Source organism: Balaenoptera musculus, chromosome 15 (genome assembly GCF_009873245.2).
Source record: "Balaenoptera musculus isolate JJ_BM4_2016_0621 chromosome 15, mBalMus1.pri.v3, whole genome shotgun sequence".
Lineage (NCBI taxonomy): Eukaryota > Metazoa > Chordata > Mammalia > Artiodactyla > Balaenopteridae > Balaenoptera > Balaenoptera musculus.
The window spans coordinates 43,002,014-43,009,558 of record NC_045799.1 but is presented as its reverse complement, the minus strand read 5'-3'; positions in this window follow the sequence as shown (position 1 = coordinate 43,009,558).

Genomic DNA, 7,545 nt, shown 5'->3' with positions numbered 1-7,545 from the left:
TTGTGCGGTGCTAGTGTAATGTCATACACATAATTGGTGCTCAGTAAATTCTTGCTTGTTAAGTTGGTTGAGTTTAACACCCCCTTCAAGGAGTTGGTGCACACATTAATTGGAAAGGAGAAAGGCTGGGGAGAAATTTGGTTTTTCAGATGTTACAGCACATATTCACGATCCAGGAATCCACTTTGATTAATTCAGGACTCATTTTGTTTTTCAAGGTTTAAAAAACAAAACTCAATTTAAAAAGTCTGTTAGGGAATTAGATAAGTAAACCAGTCCACTTTTCTCAGGTTACTTGATGTTGGAATAGTATTTGCCTAGGGAAGGCTTCTACTGTAGCTAATGTTGGGGGTGCTGCTCTCCGCTCATTACCAACCTCTCTATCCACCATCGATTCAGCCATGAAATCGTCATTGAGCTCCTACTATGTGCCATTGTCAGTGCCAGGCAATGGGTCCATGCTGCTGTATAAGTCCATGCCCTCGTGATGTTTACAATCTAGTGGAAAGTCACACACAGAAATGCAAAAATGTAACTGCAACAAGAAAGACAGGTACAATAATGTGTCCTGAAGAAGGCATATGTATATACGGATACAGGGGCATGTGCATGTGTGTGTGTGTGTTCAGACACTTGTATGCTTACATACACATATTGATACACACAAATGTTTAACATATGTTTTAAGTTTAGGGGTATCATGAATTTTATTGTTAACAATGTAAACTGAACTGCTACTTTGATGTGATATTGTGTGTAGTCTGTCTCCTGCTCCTTTCAAACTATTAATAAGAGCTCACATTTGTTGAGCACTAACAGATACTGTGTTAAAACCTTGAATATTCCCAACAACACCCTGAGACAGGAACTCCCATTATCCCCATTTCCAGATGAGGGATGGAGGCCAGATGAGTTCAGTACCTTGTCCTAAGCCAATCATGAAGCTTCTGTCTCTGCCTGTCTGCTTTTGTCTTCTTTCAACAAACACAATAGAGAAATGGATCCTTTGGAAGGCAGAGGTGTTCAGGGTCCGTATGGAGAGGCAGGGAGCAAGAATGTGGTGACAGTTCAAAGTACCACACGAGGTGGTCTCGCAAGAGTGGTGGGGTCGGGATCTTATTGGCACCACCTGGCCCCTGGCTCTCCCTGAGCAAGCATGACTGCTTCCATGATTTCAACAGCCTCTGCTGTTCGGACAGCCTCTCATCTCAGTCCCTTGTTGAGGCTGAAGGTGTGAAATGCCAGGTGTCTTCTGAACGCCTCTACCTGATGGTGTCCAGCCCTTCAAGTTCAGTAGGACTAAACTCATCACCCCCCAACCATCTCCTGTTTCTCTCTTGTTCTCTCATCACCATTCATGGCATGGATTTCAGATTCATCTTCAACCTCTCCAGCCCCAACATGAAGTAAGTGACTGCATCTCAGAAATATTTTGTATAACGCCAAGATGCTTCAATCCTGTGGTTCTTGTCTGATGACGGTGTGACACCCAGAGTCCCCTTGGAGAAGTGTCTTTCCCCACTGACATTTCTTGTCCCCTCATTCCTCAAAATCTGGGTCCCTGCATGAACACCCACCCATTTGCCCATGGCTTTCAGCTCAGGTGCTGAGAATCTTTTCCGTGCTTGACATGTGAATGGCTCTGGCCACACTGAAGATCCCAAGGGATTTCCATGGCAGGCAAGTAGGTCAAGTGTTTCCTTTGGGAGTAGATAACGGTGTCAGCAGAGGCGCCGTTCTTTGAAAATTGAACTTGGCGATTCCTCAAAAGCGCTTGGATCCTCCCCAGTGCCTTGCTAGCAGGCCCTTTAAAGAAGCCGGCTTCAGATTGCCTGGAAGTATTCTGTCAGCGAAGCCAGCTGCTCGGAGAATCCAAGGTCAGTTTTCCAGAAGCCTGTGCCAGGCTACACTTCTGTGTAGTGTATGTTTCAAGCTGTGTGTGGCAGGGGGCTGTGGGTATGTGCCTGGCTGGGTGGGCAAGTGGCTTCTAAAATTCCCAGGGCAGTGGAGTAGGGAAAGGATGTCCAGCCAAAGAGATGGACAAGACGACTAAAACTGCTAGTGATTGGGGCACTTTGAGAAGGACCACATTTAAAAGAAAACTGATTTCCATGTGGGCACCAAGTATTAATGACCAGTAACAATTGTGAAGAAGTTAATGGAATTAAAAGTATTTCACATATGGTATCATTTAATCCTTATGAGAATTCCAGAGGAAGCTTCTGTTATCCTGCCATGTGCTTCACCTTCAGAGTATTTGTCATAATGACAGCTATGCATTTCTTTAGAGATTTTAAAAAATGGCTGTCTTGATTCACAGAAAGATAGACAAGATGAAAAGGTAGAGGGCTATGTACCAGATGAAGGAACAAGATAAAACCCCAGAAAAACAATTAACTGAAGTAGAGATAGGCAACCTTCCAGAAAAAGAATTCAAGATAATGATAGTGAAGATGATCCAGGACCTAGGAAAAAGAATGGAGGCAAAGATGGAGAAGATGCAAGAAATGTTTAACAAAGACCTAGAAGAATTAAAGAACAAACAAACAGAGATGAACAATACAATAACTGAAATGAAAACTACACTAGAAGGAATCAATAGCAGAATAACTGAGGCAGGAGAACGGAGAATTGACCTGGGAGACAGAATGGTGGAATTCACTGCTGTGGAACAGAATAAAGAAAAAGGAATGAAAAGGAATGAAGACAGCCTAAGAGGCCTCTGGGACAACATTAAATGCAACAAGAGAGAGAGAAAGGACCAGAGAAAATATTTGAAGAGATTATAGTCGAAAACTTCCCTAACACGGGAAAGGAAATAGCCACGCAAGTCCAGGAAGTCCAGGAAGGAGAGTCCCATACAGGATAAACCCAAGGAGAAACACGCCGAGACACATAGTAATCAAACTGGCAAAAATTAAAGACAAAGAAAAATTATTCAAAGCAGCAAGGGAAAAATGACACATCACATACAAGGGAACTCCCATAAGGTTAACAGCTGATTTCTCAGCAGAAACTCTACAAGCCAGAAGGGAGTGGCATGATATACTTAAAGTGATGAAAAGGAAGAACCTACACCCAAGATTGCTGTACCCAGAAAGGATCTCATTCAGATTTGATGGAGAAATCAAAAATTTTAGAGACAAGCAAAAGCTAAGAGAATTCAGCACCACCAAACCAGCTCTACAACAAATGCTAAAGGAACTTCTCTAAGTGGGAAACACATGAGAGGAAAAGGACCTACAAAAACAAACCCAAAACAATTAAGAAAATGGTCATAGGAACATACATATCAATAATTACCTTAAACGTGAATGGATTAAATGCTCCAACCAAAAGACACAGGCTTGTTGAATGGATACAAAAACAAGACCCATATATATGCTGTCTACAAGAGACCCACTTCAGACCTAGGGACACATACAGACTGAAAGTGAGGGGATGGAAAAAGATATTCCATGCAAATGGAAATCAAAAGAAAGCTGGAGTAGCAATACTCATATCAGATAAAATAGACTTTAAAATAAAGAATGTTACAAGAGACAAGGAAGGACACTACATAATGATCAAGGGATCAATCCAAGAAGAAGATATAACAATTATAAATATATATGCACCCAACATAGGAGCACCTCAATACATAAGGCAACTGCTAACAGCTATAAAAGAGGAAATCGACAGTAACACAATAATAGTGGGGGACTTTAACACCTCACTTACACCAATGGACAGATCATCCAAAATGAAATAAATAAGGAAACACAAGGTTTTAATGACACAATAGACCAGATAGATTTAATTGATATTTATAGGATATTCCATCCAAAAACATCAGATTACACATCCTTCTCAAGTGCACACCGAACATTCTCCAGGATAGATCACATCTTGGGTCACAAATCAAGCCTCAGTCAACTTAAGAAGATTGAAATCATATCAAGCATCTTTTCTGACAACAACGGTATGAGATTAGAAATGAATTACAGGGGAAAACTTAAAAAACACAAACACATGGAGGCTAAACAATACTAAATAACCAAGAGACCACTGAAGATATCAAAGAGGAAATCAGGAAATACCTAGAGACAAATGACAAGGAAAACATGATGAACCAAAACCTATGGGATGCAGCAAAAGCAGTTCTAAGAGGGAAGTATATAGCTATACAAGCCTACCTCAAGAAACAAGAAAAATCTCAAATAAACAATCTAACCTTACACCTAAAGGAACTAGAGGAAGAAGAACAAACACAACCCAAAGTTAGCAGAAGGAAAGAAATCATAAAGATCAGAGCAGAAATAAATGAACTAGAAACAAAGAAAACAATAGCAAAGATCAATAAAACTAAAACCTGGTTCATTGAGAAGATAAACAAAATTGATAAACCATTAGCCAGACTCATCAAGAAAAAGAAGGAGAGGACTCAAATCAATAAAATTAGAAATGAAAAAGGAGAAGTTACAACAGACACTGCAGAAATACAAAGCATCCTAAGAGACTACTACAAGCAACTCTATGCCAATAAAATGGACAACCTGGAAGAAACGGACAAATTCTTAGGAAGGTATAACCTTCCAAGACTGAACCAGGAAGAAATAGAAAATATGAACAGACCAATCACAAGCACTGAAATTGAAACTGTGATTAAAAATCTTCCAACAAACAAAAGTCCAGGACCAGATGGCTTCACAGGTGAATTCTATCAAACATTTAGAGAAGAGCTAACACCCATCCTTCTCAAACTCTTCCAAAGAACTGCACAGGAAGGAACACTCCCAAACTCATTCTATGAGGCCACCATCACCCTGATACCAAAACCAAAGACACTACAAAAAAAGAAAATTACAGACCAATATCACTGATGAATATAGATGCAAAAATCCTCAACAAAATACTAGCAAACATTATCTAACAATACATTAAAAGGATCATGTACCATGATCAAATGGAATTTATCCCAGGGATGCAAAGATTCTTTAATATACGCAAATCAATCAATGTGATACACCGTTTTAACAAATTGAAGAACAAAAACCATATGATCATCTCAATAGATGCAGAAAAAGCTTTTGACAAAATTCAACACCCATATATGATAAAAATCTCTCCAGAAAGTGGGCACAGAGGGAACTTATCTCAACATAATAAAGGCCATATACGACAAACTCACAGCAAACATCATTCTCAGTGGTGAAAAAACGAAACCATTTCCTCTAAGATCAGGAACAAGACAAGAATGTCCACTCTCGCCACTATTATTCAACATAGCTTTGGAAGTCCTAGCCACAGCAATCAAAGAAGAAAAAGAAAAAAAATAATCCAAATTGGAAAAGAAGAAGTAAGCCTGTCACTGTTTGCAGTTGATATGATACTATACATAGAGAATCCTAAAGATGCCACCAGAAAACTCCTAGAGCTAATCAATGAATTCGGTAAAGTTGCAGGATACAAAATTAATGCACAGAAATCTCTTGCATTCCTACGCACTAATGATGAAAAATCTGAAAGAGAAATTAAGGAAACACTCCCATTTACCACTGCAACAAAAAGAATAAAATACCTAGGGATAAACCTACCTAGGGAGACAAAAGACCTGTATGCAGAAAACTGTAAGACACTGATGAAAGAAATGAAAGATGATACCAACAGATGGAGAGATATACCATGTTCTTGGATTGGAAGAATCAATATTGTGAAAATGACTATACTACCCAAAGCAATCTACAGATTCAATGCAATCCTTATCAAATTGCCAATGGCATTTTTTATGGAACTAGAACAAAAAATCTTAAAATTTGTATGGAGACCAAAAAGACTCCAAATAGCCACAGCAGTCTTGAGGGAAAAAAACGGAGCAGGAGGAATCAGACTCCCTGACTTCAGACTATACTACAAAGCTACAGTAATCAAGACAATGTGGTACTGGCACAAAAACAGAAACATAGATCAATGGAACAAGATAGAAAGCCCAGAGGTAAACTTATGCACCTATGGTCGCCTAATCTATGACAAAGGAGGCAAGGATATACAATGGAGAAAAGACAGTCTCTTCAATAAGTGGTGCTGGGAAAACTGGACAGCTACATGTAAAAGAATGAAATTAGAACACTCCCTAACACCACACACAAAAATAAACTCAAAATGGATTAGAGACCTGAATGTAAGACCAGACACTATAAAACTCTTAGAGGAAAACATAGGAAGAACACTCTTTGACATAAATCGCAGCAAGATCTTTTTTGACGCACCTCCTAGAGTTATGGAAATAAAAACAAAAATAAACAAATGGGACCTAATGAAACTTAACAGCTTTTGCACAGCAAAGGAAACCATAAACAAGACAAAAAGAGAACCCTCAGAATGGGAGAAAATATTTGTAAATGAATCAACGGACAAAGGATTAATCTCCAAAATATATAAACAGCTCATGCAGCTCAATATTAAAAAAACAAACACCCCAATCCAAAAATGGGCAGAAGACCTAAACAGACATTTCTCCAAAGAAGACATGCAGATGGCGAAGAGGCACAACATCACTAATTATTAGAGAAATGCAAATCAAAACTACAATGAGGTATCACCTCACACCAGTTAGAATGGGCATCATCAGAAAATCTACAAACAACAAATGCTGGAGAGGGTGTGGAGAAAAGGGAACCCTCTTGCACTGTTGGTGGGAATGTAAATTGATACAGCCACTATGGAGAACAGTATGGAGGTTCCTTAAAAAACTACAAATACAACTACCATACGACCCAGCAATCCCACTACTGGGCATATACCCTGAGAAAACCAGAATTCAAAAAGAGTCATGTACCAAAATATTCATTGCAGCTCTATTTACAATAGCCAGGACATGGAAGCAACCTAAGTGTCCATCAACAGATGAATGGATAAAGAAGATGTGGCACATATATACAATGGAATATTACTCAGCCATAAAAAGAAACAAAGTTGAGTTATTTGTAGTAAGGTGGATGGACCTAGAGTCTGTCATACAGAGTGAAGTAAGTCAGAAAGAGAAAAAGAAATACCATATCCTAACACATATACATGGAATCTAAGGAAAAAAAAAAAGTCATGAAGAACCTAGGGGCAAGATGGGAATAAAGACACAGACCTACTAGAGAATGGATTTGAGGATATGGGGAGGGGGAAGGGTAAGCTGCGACAAAGTGAGAGAGTGGCATGGACATATATACACTACCAAACGTAAAATAGATAGCTAGTGGGAAGCAGCCACATAGCACAGGGAGATCAGCTCGGTGCTCTGTGACCACCTAGAGGGGTGGGATAGGGAGGGAGGGAGACGCAAGAGGGAGGAGATATGGGAACATATGTATATGTAAAACTGATTCACTTTGTTATAAAGCAGAAACTAACACACCATTGTAAAGCAATTATACTCCAATAAAGATGTTTAAAAAAAAAAAACAACTAAAAATAGAATTACCATATGATCCAGCAATCCCACTACTGGGTATATACCCAGAGAAAACCATAATTCAAAAAGACACATGCACCCTAATGTTCATTGCAGCACTA